A 13,830-nucleotide genomic window follows, 5' to 3' on the forward strand; every position below is an offset into this window, starting at 1 on the left:
TGCTAACAGTAATGTAGTGATAGTTGCTAAGAAACTCAGTGATGCTTACAGTAATGTAGTAAGAGTTTCGAACAACCTCAAAGTGATGCTGACAGTCATTTAGTAAGAGTTGCTAATGAACTCAATTCAAAGCTACAGTGATGTCGTGAGAATTGCTCATGAACTCAAAATGATGCTAACAGTAATGTAGTGATAGTTGCTAATAAACTCAAAATGATGCTAACAGTAATGTAGTGATAGCTGCTAATGAACTCAAAATGATGCTAACAGTAATGTAGTGAAAGTTGCTAAGAAACTCAAAGTGATGCTGACAGTAATGTAGTAAGAGTTGCTACAAACCTTAAAATAATGCAACAATAATGTAGTAAGAGTTGCTACGAACCTCAAAATAATGTGACAGTGATGTCAGAAGAATTGCTAGTGATCTCAAAATGATGCGACAGTGATGTAGTAAGAATTGCTAATGAACTCAAAATGATGCTAACAGTAATGGAGTGAAAGTTTCGAATAACCTCAAAGTGATGCTGACAGTCATGTAGTAAGAGTTGCGACGAACATCAAAATAATGCCACAGTAATGTAGTAAAAGTTGCTACGAACCTCAAAATATTGCGACAGTGATGTCGGAAGAATTGCTAATGAACTCAAAATGATGCTGACAGTCATGTACTAAGAGTTGCTACGAACCTCAAAATAATGCGACAGTCATGTAGTAAAAGTTGCTACGAACCTCAAAATATTGCGACAGTGATGTCGGAAGAATTGCTAATGAACTTAAAATGATGCTAACAGTAATGTAGTGACAGTTGCTAATCAACTCAGTGATGTTTACAGTAATGTAGTAAGTGTTTCGAATAACCTCAAAGTGATGCTGACAGTCATGTAGTAACAGTTGCTACGAACCTCAAAATAATGCGACAGTGATGTCGGAAGAATTGCTAATTATCTCAAAATGATGCGACAGTTATGTAGTAAGAATTGCTAATGAACAAAAAATGATGCTAACAGTAAAGGAGTGAAAGTTTCGAATAACCTCAAAGTGATGCTGACAGTCATGTAGTAAGAGTTGCTACGAACCTCAAAATATTGCGACAGTGACGTCGGAAGAATTGCTAATGAACTCAAAATGATGCTAACAGTAATGTAGTGATAGTTGCTAAGTAACTCAGTGATGCTTACAGTAATGTAGTAACTGTTTCGAACAACCTAAAAGTGATGCTGTCAGTCATGTCGCAACAGTTGCTTCTAACCTCAAATTGATGCTAACAGTAATGTAGTGATAGTTGCTAATAAACTCAGTGATGCTTACAGTAATGTAGTAAGTGTTTCAAACAACCTCAAAGTGATGCTGACAGTCATGTAGTAAGAGTTTCGAACAACCTCAAAGTGATGCTGACAGTCATGTAGTAAGAGTTGCGACGAACCTCAAAATATTGCGACAGTGATGTCGGAAGAATTGCTAATAAACTCAAAATGATGCTAACAGTAATGTCGTGATAGTTGCTAATAAACTCAAAGTGATGCTGACAGAACTGTAGTAAGAGTTGCTACGAACCTTTAAATAATGCAAAAATAATGTAGTAAGAGTTGCTACGAACCTCAAAATAATGTGACAGTGATGTCAGAAGAATTGCTAATGATCTCAAAATGATGCGACAGTGATGTAGTAAGTGTTTCGAACAACCTCAAATTGATGCTGAAATTCATGTAGTAAGAGTTGCTACAAACCTCAAACTAATGCGAAAGGGATGTCGGAAGAATCGCTAATGATCTCAAAATGATGCGACAGTCATGTAGTAAGAATTGCTAATGAACTCAAAATGATGCTAACAGTAATGGAGTGAAAGTTTTGAATAACCTTAAAGTAATGCTGACAGTCATGTAGTAAGAGTTGCTATGAACCTCAAAATAATGCGACAGTGATGTAGTAAAAGTTGATACGAACCTCAAAATATTGCGACAGTGATGTCGGAAGATTTCTAATGAACTCAAAATGATGCTAACAGTAATGTAGTGAGAGTTGCGAATCAACTCAGTGATGCTTACAGTAATGTAGTAAGTGTTTCGAACAACCTCAAAGTGATGCTGAAAGTCATGTAGTAAGAGTTGCTACGAACCTCAAAATAATGCGACAGTGATGTCGAAAGAATTGCTAATGATCTCAAAATGATGCGACAGTGATGTAGGAAGAATTGCTAATGAACTCAAAATGATGCGAGCAGTATTGGAGTGAAAGTTTCAAATTACCTCAAAGTGATGCTGACAGTCATGTTGTAAGAGTTGCTACGAACCTCAAAATAATGCTACAGTAATGTAGTAAAAGTGGCTACGAACCTCAAAATATTGCGACAGTGATGTCGGAAGAATTGCTAATTAACTCAAAATGATGCTAACAAATGTAGTGATAGTTGCTATTCAACTCAATGATGCTTACAATAATGTAGTAAGTGTTTCGAACAACCTCAAAGTGATGCTGACAGTCATGTAGTACGAGTTGCTACTAACCTCTTTTAATGCTGCAATGATGTCTATGAATTGCTAATAAACTCAAAATGATGCTAACAGTAATGTAGTGATAGTTGCTAATAAACTCAAAGTGATGCTGACAGTAATGTAGTAAGAGTTGCTACGAACCTCAAAATAATGCGGCAGTGATGTAAGAAGAATTGCTAAAGATCTCAAAATAATGCGACAGTGATTCAGTAAGAATTGCTAATGAACTCAAAATGATGCTAACAGTAATGGAGTGAAAGTTTCGAATAACCTCAAAGTGATGCTGACGGTCATGTAGTCAGAGTTGCTACGAACCTCAAAATAATGCGACAATGATGTAGTAAAAGTTGCTACGAACCTCAAAATATTGCGACAGTGATGTCGGAAGATTTCTAATGAACTCAAAATGATGCTAACAGTAGTGTAGTGATAGTTGCTAATCGACTCAGTGATGCTTACAGTAATGTAGTAAGTGTTTCGAACGACCTCAAAGTGATGCTGACAGTCATGTAGTAGGAGTTTCTTCGAACCTCAAAATAATGCGACAGTGATGTCGGAAGAATCGCTAATGAACTCAAAATGATGCTAACAGTAATGTAGTGATAGTTGCTAATTAACTCAGTTATGCTTACAGTAATGTAGGAAGTGTTTCGAAAAAAACAAAAAGTGATGCTGTCAGTCATGTAGTAACAGTTGCTACGAACCTTTAAATAATACAACAGTAATGTAGTAAAAGTTCTTACGAACCTCAAAATAGTGTGACAGTGATGTCAGAAGAATTGCTAATGATCTCAAAATGATGCGACAGTGATTTAGTAAGAATTGCTAATTAACTCAAAATGATGCTAACTGTAATGGAGTGAAAGTTAGCATCATTTTGAGTTCATTACAATTCCCTGGTTCAGATTTGACTCGTCTGAATCCAAACACAGCAGCTAATGAACTCAAAATGATGCTAACAGTAATGTAGTGATAGTTGCTAATTAACTCAGTGATGCTGACAGTAATGTAGGAAGTGTTTCGAAAAAAACAAAAAGTGATGCTGTCAGTCATGTAGTAACAGTTGCTACGAACCTTTAAATAATACAACAGTAATGTAGTAAAAGTTCTTACGAACCTCAAAATAGTGTGACAGTGATGTCAGAAGAATTGCTAATGATCTCAAAATGATGCGACAGTGATTTAGTAAGAATTGCTAATTAACTCAAAATGATGCTAAGAGTAATGGAGTGAACGTTAGCATCATTTTGAGTTCATTACAATTCCCTGGTTCAGATTTGACTCGTCTGAATCCAAACACAGCAGTGTTCTTCCACCAGGCCAGATGAGTTGATCATGATAACAAGATATCTTCATGCTACTACAACACACAAACTCATCACAAGAAAAGACTTCATGGTGGAACAACAAATCTCTTCCCAATGGGAAAAACACTGAGTTGAACAATCAACTTTTCCATGATGACATGGAGAGCTTGGCAGCAGCAGCAGGCTTCCATTGGGGGCTGATATGCCAGCTCCACTTAGCCTTCTTTGGAATGGTTTCACCTGGAGTGATGCTGTTATTGAGACCTTTTATCTGGAACAACACCACCTGCATGGAGACTGAGGACTTCAACAGATGCAGATGTTGACCCAGAATAAATCTAAATATTCCAGATGTGTTAAATCAATCCAGCAGCAGTGGCGGGAGCGTCGTAAACTCACTCACTCAGCAGCCGTCAGCCTCCGTACCTGCACGGAGTCCAGCCTGATGTGGTCTCTGTTGTCTGCTCCCAGAGGTGGTCTGTCACTCTGAACCAGGGGGCTCATCTCTCTGGTGGGAGGTTAGTGGAGGAGCTGCAGCGGGGGAGGCCAGGATGGGCTCCTGTAGGAGGAGCTCTGGCCCTCCTTCAGCACCAGCCAGTGGGAGGGAGTTTGGAAACCTGAGGAGACACAGGAGGAGCTACAGGGGGAGGGAAGGTGGATCAGAACCGTTCTAACAAGAGCGCTGAGGGGACACAGGAGGAGCTACAGGGGGAGGGAAGGTGGATCAGAACCGTTCTAACAAGAGCGCTGAGGGGACACAGGAGGAGCTACAGGGGGAGGGAAGGTGGATCAGAACCGTTCTAACGAGCGCTGAAGGGACACAGGAGGAGCTTCAGGGGGAGGGAAGGTGGATCAGAACCGTTCTAACAAGAGCGCTGAGGGGACACAGGAGGAGCTACAGGGGGAGGGAAGGTGGATCAGAACCGTTCTAACAAGAGCGCCGAGGGGACACAGGAGGAGCTACAGGGGGAGGGAAGGTGGATCAGAACCGTTCTAACAAGAGCGCTGAGGGGACACAGGAGGAGCTACAGGGGGAGGGAAGGTGGATCAGAACCGTTCTAACAAGAGCGCTGTCCCACTAATGTTCCTCACCAGAATCCTCCTGTCAGGGGGGAACTGTCCATGGGTGCTGATGCAGCGGACTGAAGGTTCAACGTAGTCCATGCTGAACTGGTCTTTAGGCACCAGGTGGACTTTGTGCTAAAAACAGCAGAAAAAAAAGACAAAAAGGGGAGAATTTCAACAAAAGTATGCAAATGAGCTGAAGATCAAAATACAAAAAGTAAATCAAGGTTTTTTCAAATGATTGCCAGCTATTTAGCTAAGAGAAGGACAAATGTCAATCAAGATGTCAGAATGGAACGATCCCACTGGCTTCTGGTCAAGGGAACCATGGAGATGCTAACTTCCTGTTGGACTATCAGGGTGTCTCATCCCTGACATGCTAACTTCCTGTTGGACGATCAGGGTGTCTCATCCCTGACATGCTAACTTCCTGTTGGACGATAAGCGCGTCTCATCCCTGACATGCTAACTTCCTGTTGGACGATAAGCGTGTCTCATCCCTTACATGCTAACTTCCTGTTGGACGATAAGCGTGTCTCATCCCTGACATGCTAACTTCCTTTTGGACTATCAGGGTGTCTCATCCCTGACATGCTAACTTCCTTTTCGACTTTCAATCACTTTCATCAATCATCTTTCAATTCATTCGTAGTATTCGTACCTCCGCCGTAGCCTGAAACGCGCCTCCAAAAAATCCTGCTTAAGCATCGCGTCGACGCGTGGTGACGTCAACGTCGAGGACTGTGATTGGTCCGCTCAGAACGTTATTTCCGGTTCAGTCGCAGCACAACACCGCCATTTTCAAAGTTTCTGTGGTGAAGGCTCCAAGAAAAAATGGACCAAGCTGAAGAAAGGATTATCGAGGAGGTGCTCAAGTACGACCACCTCTACAACTCCTCTTCGCGGCACTACAAAGACTGACAAATGGCCAACAATTGTTGTCTGTGACCGGAAGAAAACCAAGGAATCTGACAAGAGCCCCGTAAACAATACAAAGACAAAGCCACACCCCCTAGCGGTTCGGCGGTGTATTGCAGAGCAACGCGTTCCCTCGACGCAGAATAAACCAGGCTTTCCAGTCGCACCTGTTTTACGCCCCCGTGCCAGATAAGGACCCCCATCGGGCTGTGCCACTCTGGAGGGAGCGCGTCTCACAGTCAGTCAGCGGAACCATGCGGATCCGGGCCTGAGCTGTGGGAAGGAGCGCCAATTGTATCGGGTTGTTGTTTTCTGGACTGCAGCAGAACAGGAGCAGCCGGGACTGGAATGTAGACGTAGGTTATCTTGAAGTTGACTCAGTTATGGTGAACGATATTGTGGTTCAACACTTTAATGAGCTTTAAGGCAAACATATTTCATGAGGAAACAACGCCGGAATTGGACGGATTTCAGCGGCACACAACAACGTATCCGATACACCTCATTGGAAACCTGGTGGTCTAAGACTAAGAAACACCAGTCACCATGAAGAAAGGAACTTTTAGCTGAGTACTCATGTTCTTTTCTGCAGGTTGAATGTGGCATTTGTTGGACAGAAGCGTCTCATCTCAACAAAAGCACCTCTTCAGTGCTGAGGCATGATGGGGCCAGGCATGAGAATGAAGTCCCAGATCCACCAGGATGAACTCAGGTATACAGCCACTCTCCAACTGACTCACAGTTGCTTCATTGAGAATTAATTCCTATTCATTTCTTCTCTCCTTCATCTTTAACCATCCAGCTTCCAGGAAGCAGATGCTGGATGAGGCTCTGCTGAATTTGATCCTGAAGGACTGCCAGCCCCTCAGCATTGTTGAGAGGGAAGGGTTCAGGGAACTGGTTCAGGTCCTTGAGCCTCATATGTTTGCCAACCAGAAAGGTTTGTGTGGAAATGATCTAAAGCAGTCGTTGATATCTCCAGTTTATTTCATCTCTAATTTCAATGTATTGATTTACTCTGGGCGTCATTTTCAGACCATCAAACAAACGGTGGCCAAAAAGTACCAGGAGGAACGGGAAGGAGTGAAAAAGGAAGTCCAGCTGCCATGTGGACATCTGTGGACATGGAGGCTCCCTTGGCTCTGACCTGTCACTGCATTCATGAGAATGAATGTGTTGGGAGTGCAAGACTTTCCACAAAGTCACCCTGCATCATTTTGAGGTTCCTAGCAACTCTCACCACATCACTGTCGCATCATTTCTTAGGTTAGTTGCAACTCTCATTACATCACTGTAGCATCGTTTTGAGATTCGTAGCAAGTCTCACCACATCACTGTAGCATCATTTTGAGGATCGTAGCAACTCTCACTACATCACTGTCGCATCATTTTGAGGATAGTCGCAACTCTCACGACATTACTGTAGCATCGTTTTGAGATTCGTAGCAACTCTCATTCCATCACTGTAGTATCATTTTGAGGATCTTAGCAACTCTCACTACATCACTGTCGCATCATTTTGAGGATAGTAGCAACTCTCACCACATCACTGTAGCATCGTTTTGAGATTCGTAGCAACTCTCATTACATCACTGTAGTATCATTTTGAGGATCGTAGCAACTCCCATGACATTACTGTAGCATCATTTTGAGATTCGTAGCAACACTCACTACATCACTGCCACCTCATTTTGAGGATAGTAGCAACTCTCATTACATCACTGTCGCATCATTTTCAGGTAATTAACAACTCTCACCACATCACTGGAGCATCATTTCTTTGGTTAGTAGCAATTCTTAAGACATCACTATAGCATCGTTTTTGAGGTTTTTAGCCACTCTCACTACATCACTTTCAACATCATTTTGAGGTTAGTAGCAACTCTCACTACATCACTGTAATTTCATTATGACCTTCATCGTAATTATCACATCACTGTCGCATCATTTTTAGGATAGTAGCAACTCTCACGTCATTACTGTAGCATCATTTTGAGATTCGTAGCAACTCTCACTACATCACTGTAGCATCATTTCTTCGGTTAGTAGCAACTCTCATTACATCACTATCAGCATCATTTTGAGATTTGTGTCAACTCTCACTACATCATTGCCACCTCATTTTGAGGATCGTAGCAACTCTCACCACATCACTGTCGCATCATTTTGAGGATCGTAGCAACTCTCACTACATCACTGTCGCATCATTTTGAGGATAGTCGCAACTCTCGCGACATTACTGCAGCATCATTTTGAGATTCGTAGGAACTCTCATTATATCACTGTAGCATCATTTTGAGGTTCGTAGCAACTCTCACCACATCACTGTAGCATCATTTCTTAGGTAAGTAGCAACTCTCATTACATCACTGTAGCATTATTTTGAAATTAGTATCAACTCTCACCACATCACTGTCGCATCATTTCTCAGGTTTGTTGCAACTCTCATTACATCACTGTCGCATCATTTCTTAGGTTAGTAGCAACTCTCATCACATCACTGTAGCATCATTTTGAGGTTTGTAGCAACTCTCACTACATCACTGTTGCATCATTTCTTAGGTTCGTAGCATCTCCCATGACATCACTGTAGCATCATTTTGAGGTTTGTAGCAACTCTCACTACATTACTGGAAGCATCAGTTTGAGCATCGTACCAACTCTGCCTACATCACTGTAGCATCATTTCTTCGGTTAGAAGAAACTCTCATGACATCACTTTAGCATGATTTTGAAATTACTATCAACTCTCACCACAACACTGTCAGTATAATTTCTTAGGTTAGTAGCAACTGTCATAACATCACTGTAGCATCATTTTGAGGATCGTAGCAACTCTCACTATATCACTGTCGCATCATTTTGAGGATAGTCGCAACTCTCACCACATCACTGTAGCATCGTTTTGAGATTCGTAGCAACTCTCATTACATCACTGTAGTATCATTTTGAGGATCGTAGCAACTCCCATGACATTACTGTAGCATCATTTTGAGATTCGTAGCAACTCTCACTACATCACTGTCACCTCATTTTGAGGATAGTAGCAACTCTCACCACATCACTGTAGCATCATTTTGAGGATCGTAGCAACTCTCATTACATCACTGTCAGCATCATTTTGAGGTTCGTAGCAACTCTCACCACATCACTGTAGCATCATTTCTTAGGTAAGTAGCAACTCTCATTACATCACTTTAGCGTGATTTTTAAATTACTATCAACTCTCACTACATCACTGCCACCTCATTTTGAGGATCGTAGCAGCTCTCATTACATCACTGTCGCATCATTTTCAGGTAATTAACAACTCTCACCACATCACTGGAGCATCATTTCTTTGGTTAGTAGCAATTCTTAAGACATCACTATAGCATCGTTTTTGAGGTTTTTAGCCACTCTCACTACATCACTTTCAACATCATTTTGAGGTTAGTAGCAACTCTCACTACATCACTGTAATTTCATTATGAGCTTCATCGTAATTATCACATCACTGTCGCATCATTTTTAGGATAGTAGCAACTCTCACGTCATTACTGTAGCATCATTTTGAGATTCGTAGCAACTCTCACTACATCACTGTAGCATCATTTCTTCGGTTAGTAGCAACTCTCATTACATCACTGTTGAATCATTTTGAGGTTCGTAGCAACTCTCACCACATCACTGTAGCATCATTTCTTAGGTATGTAGCAACTTTCATTACATCACTTTAGCATGATTTTGAAATTACTATCAACTCTCACCACATGAATGTAGCATCATTTTGAGGATCGTAGCAACTCTCACTACATCAGTCGCATCATTTTGACATTTGAAGCAACTCTCAATTCATCACTGTAGCATCATTTCTTAGGTCAGTAGCAACTCCCATGACATGACTGTAGCATCATTTCTTAGGTAAGTAGCAACTCTCATTACATCACTTTAGCATGATTTTGAAATTACTATCAACTCTCACCACATCACTGTAGCATCATTTCTTAGGTTTGTAGCAAATCTCATTACATCACTCTAGCATCATTTTGAGATTAGTAGCAACTCTCATTACATCACTGTAGCATCATTTCTTAGGGAAGTAGCAACTCTCATTACACCGCTTTAGCGTTATTTTGAAATTACTATCAACTCTCACCACATCACTGTAGCATCTCTTCTTAGATTTGTAGCAACTCTCATTACATCACTTTAGCATCATTTTGAGATTAGTATCAACTCTCACTACATCACTACCAGCATCATTTTGAGATTTGTGTCAACTCTCACTACATCATTGCCACCTCATTTTGAGGACCGTAGCAACTCTCACCACATCACTGTAGAATCATTTCTTAGGTAAGTATCAACTCTCATTACACCGCTTTAGCATTATTTTGAAATTAGTATCAACTCTCACCACATCACTGTAGCATCACTTCTTAGGTTTGTCGCAACTCTCATTACATCACTGTCAGCATCATTTTGAGATTTGTGTCAACTCTCACAACATCATTGCCACCTCATTTTGAGGATCGTAGCACCTCTCACCACATCACTGTCGCATCATTTTGAGGATCGCAGCAACTCTCACTACATCACTGTTGCATCATTTTGAGGATAGTCGCAACTCTCACCACATCACTGTAGCATCATTTTGAGATTCGTAGGAACTCTCATTACATCACTGTAGCATCATTTTGAGGTTCGTAGCAACTCTCACCACATCACTGTCGCATCATTTCTCAGGTAAGTAGCAACTCTCATTACATCACTTTAGCATGATTTTGAAATTACTATCAACTCTCAGCACATGTCTGTAGCATAATTTCTTAGGTTGGTCGCAAATCTCATTACATCACTCTAGCATCATTTGGTCATTTGTAGCAACTCTCATTACATCACTGTAACATCATTTCTTAGGTTTGTAGCCACTCTCATTACATCACTTAAGCATCATTTGGACATTTGTAGCAACTCTCATTACATCACTGTTGCATCATTTTGAGGATAGTCGCAACTCTCACGACATTACTGGAGCATCATTTTGAGATTCCTAGCAACTGTCATTACATCACTGTACCATCATTTTGAGGTTCGTAGCAACTCTCACCACATCACTGTAGAATCATTTCTTAGGTAAGTATCAACTCTCATTACATCACTGTAGCATCACTTCTTAGGTTTGTCGCAACTCTCATTACATCACTGTCGCATCATTTCTTAGGTTAGTAGCAACTCTCACCACATCACTGTAGCATCATTTTGAGGTTTGTAGCAACTCTCACTACATTACTGGAAGCATCAGTTTGAGCATCGTACCAACTCTGCCTACATCACTGTAGCATCATTTCTTCGGTTAGAAGAAACTCTCATGACATCACTTTAGCATGATTTTGAAATTACTATCAACTCTCACCACAACACTGTCAGTATAATTTCTTAGGTTAGTAGCAACTGTCATAACATCACTGTAGCATCATTTTGAGGATCGTAGCAACTCTCACTACATCACTGTCGCATCATTTTGAGGATAGTCGCAACTCTCACGACATTACTGTAGCATCATTTTAAGATTCGTGGCAACTCTCACCACATCACTGCAGCATCATTTCTTAGGTAAGTAGCAACTCTCAATACATCACTCTAGAATCATTTTGAGATTCGGAGCAACTCTCATTACATCACTTTAGCATCATTTTGAGGTTCGTAGCAACTCTCACCACATCACTGTATTATCATTTCTTAGGTAAGTAGCAACTCTCATTACATCACTTTAGCATCATTTTGAGGATCGTAGCAACTCTCAAGACATCACTTTAGCGTGATTTTGAAATTACTACCAACTCTCACCACATCGCTGGAGCATCATTTTGAGGATCGTAGCAACTCTCACGACATCACTTTAGCGTGATTTTGAAATTACTATCAACTCTCACTACATCACTGTTGCATCATTTTGACATTTGTAGCAACTCTCATTATATAACTGTAGCATCATTTCTTAGGTTAGTAGCAACTCCCATGACATCACTACAGCATCATTTTGAGGTTTGTAGCAACTCTCACTACATTACTGGAAGTATCAGTTTGAGGTTCGTAGCAACTCTCACCACATCACTGTAGCATCATTTGTTTGGTTAGAAGCAACTCTCATGACATCGCTTTAGCATGATTTTGAAATTACTGTCAACTGTCACCACAACACTGTCAGCATCATTTCTTAGGTTAGGAGCAACTGTCATAACATCACTGTAGAATCATTTTGAGGATCGTAGCAACTCTCACTACATCATTGTCGCATCATTTTGAGGATAGTCGCAACTCTCACGACATTACTGTAGCATCATTTTGAGATTCGTAGCAACTCTCACCACATCACTGTAGCATCATTTCTGAGGTAAGTAGCAACTCTCATTACATCACTTCAGCGTGATTTTTGAAATTACTATCAACTCTCACCACATCACTGTAGCATCATTTCTTAGGTTTGTAGCAACTCTCATTACATCACTCTAGCATCATTTGGACATTTGTAGCAACTCTCATTACATCACTGTAGCATCATTTCTTAGGTTTGTAGCAACTCTCATTACATCACTCTAGCATCATTTGGACATTTGTAGCAACTCTCATTACATCACTGGAGCATAATTTTGAGGATAGTCGCAACTCTCACGACATTACTGGAGCATCATTTTGAGATTCCTAGCAACTCTCATTACATCACTGTAGCATCATTTTTAGGTTCGTAGCAACTCTTACTACATTATTGTTGCATTATTTAAAGGTTCGTAGCAACTCTTCCTACATTACTGTCAGCATCACTTTGAGTTTATTAGCAACTATCACTACATTACTGTTAGCATAATTTTGAGTTTTTTCGCAATTCTTACGACATCACTGTCGCATTATTTTGAGGTTAGTAGGAACTCTTACTACATGACTGTCAGCATCACTTTGAGGCTGTTCAAAACTCTTACTACATTACTGTTAGCATCACTGAGTTTCTTAGTAACTATCATTACGTTACTGTTAGCATCGTTTTGAGGTCAATAGCAATTCTTACGACATCACTGTCAGGATCATTTTTAATTTACTCGCAACTCAAACCACATGACTGTCAGCATCACTTTGAGGTTTTTCAAAACTTTCACTCCATTACTGTTAGCATCATTTTGAGTTCATTAGCAATTCTTACTACATCACTGTCACATCATTTTGAGATCATTAGCAATTCTTCCGACATCACTGTCGCATTATTTTGAGGTTCGTAGCAACTCTTACTACATGACTTTCAGCATCACTTTGAGGTTATTCGAAACGTTCACTCCATTACTGTTAGCATCACTGAGTTGAATAGCAACTATCAGTACATTACTGTTAGCATCATTTTGAGTTCATTAGCAATTCTTACTAAATGACTGTCAGCATCACTTTGAGGTTGTTCGAAACTCTTACTACATTACTGAAAGCATCACTGAGTTTCTTAGCAACTATCACTACATTACTGTTAGCATAATCTTGAGTTAATTAGCAATTCTTCCGACATCACTGTCGCAATATTTTGAGGTTCGTAGCAACTCTTACTACATTATTGTTGCATTATTTTGAGGTTCGTAGCAACACTTACTACATGACTGTCAGCATCACTTTGAGGTTATTCGAAAGTTTCACTCCATTACTGTTAGCATCATCTTGAGTTCATTAGCAATTCTTGCTACCTCACTGTCGCATCATTTTGAGATCATTAGCAATTATTCCGACATCACTGTCACATTATTTTGAGGTTCGGAGCAACTCTTAGTACAAGACTGTCAGCATCACTTTGAGGTTATTCGAAACGTTCACTCCATTACTGTTAGCATCATTTTGAGTTCATGAGCAATTCTTTCTAAATCACAGTCGCATCATTTTGAGATCTTTAGCAATTCTTCTGACATCACTGTCGCATTATTTTGAGGTTCGTAGCGACTTTTACTACATTACTGTCGCATTATATTGAGGTTCGTAGCAACACTTACTCCATGACTGTCAGCATCACTGACTTGATTAGCAACTATCACTAC

At 40.4% G+C, this 13,830-nt stretch overlaps 1 protein-coding gene across 1 annotated transcript in view; it reads left to right on the top strand.

Moving 5' to 3' along the window:
* Nucleotides 1-12,150: 12,150 nt before the first annotated feature.
* Nucleotides 12,151-13,830, top strand: part of LOC147271364 (protein CFDP2-like) — a 195,010-nt gene continuing 193,330 nt past the window's right edge. Inside the window, exon 1 of the mRNA XM_086205859.1 lies at nt 12,151-12,161. The gene's annotated coding sequence lies outside the window, so the exon portion shown is untranslated. The remainder of the gene's footprint in view (nt 12,162-13,830) is intronic.

The sequence above is a fragment of the Aulostomus chinensis genome, chromosome 1, assembly GCF_037954235.1.
Source record: "Aulostomus chinensis isolate RoL2024-O1b breed Wild chromosome 1, RoL_Achi_v1.0, whole genome shotgun sequence".
NCBI classification, from domain to species: domain Eukaryota; kingdom Metazoa; phylum Chordata; class Actinopteri; order Syngnathiformes; family Aulostomidae; genus Aulostomus; species Aulostomus chinensis.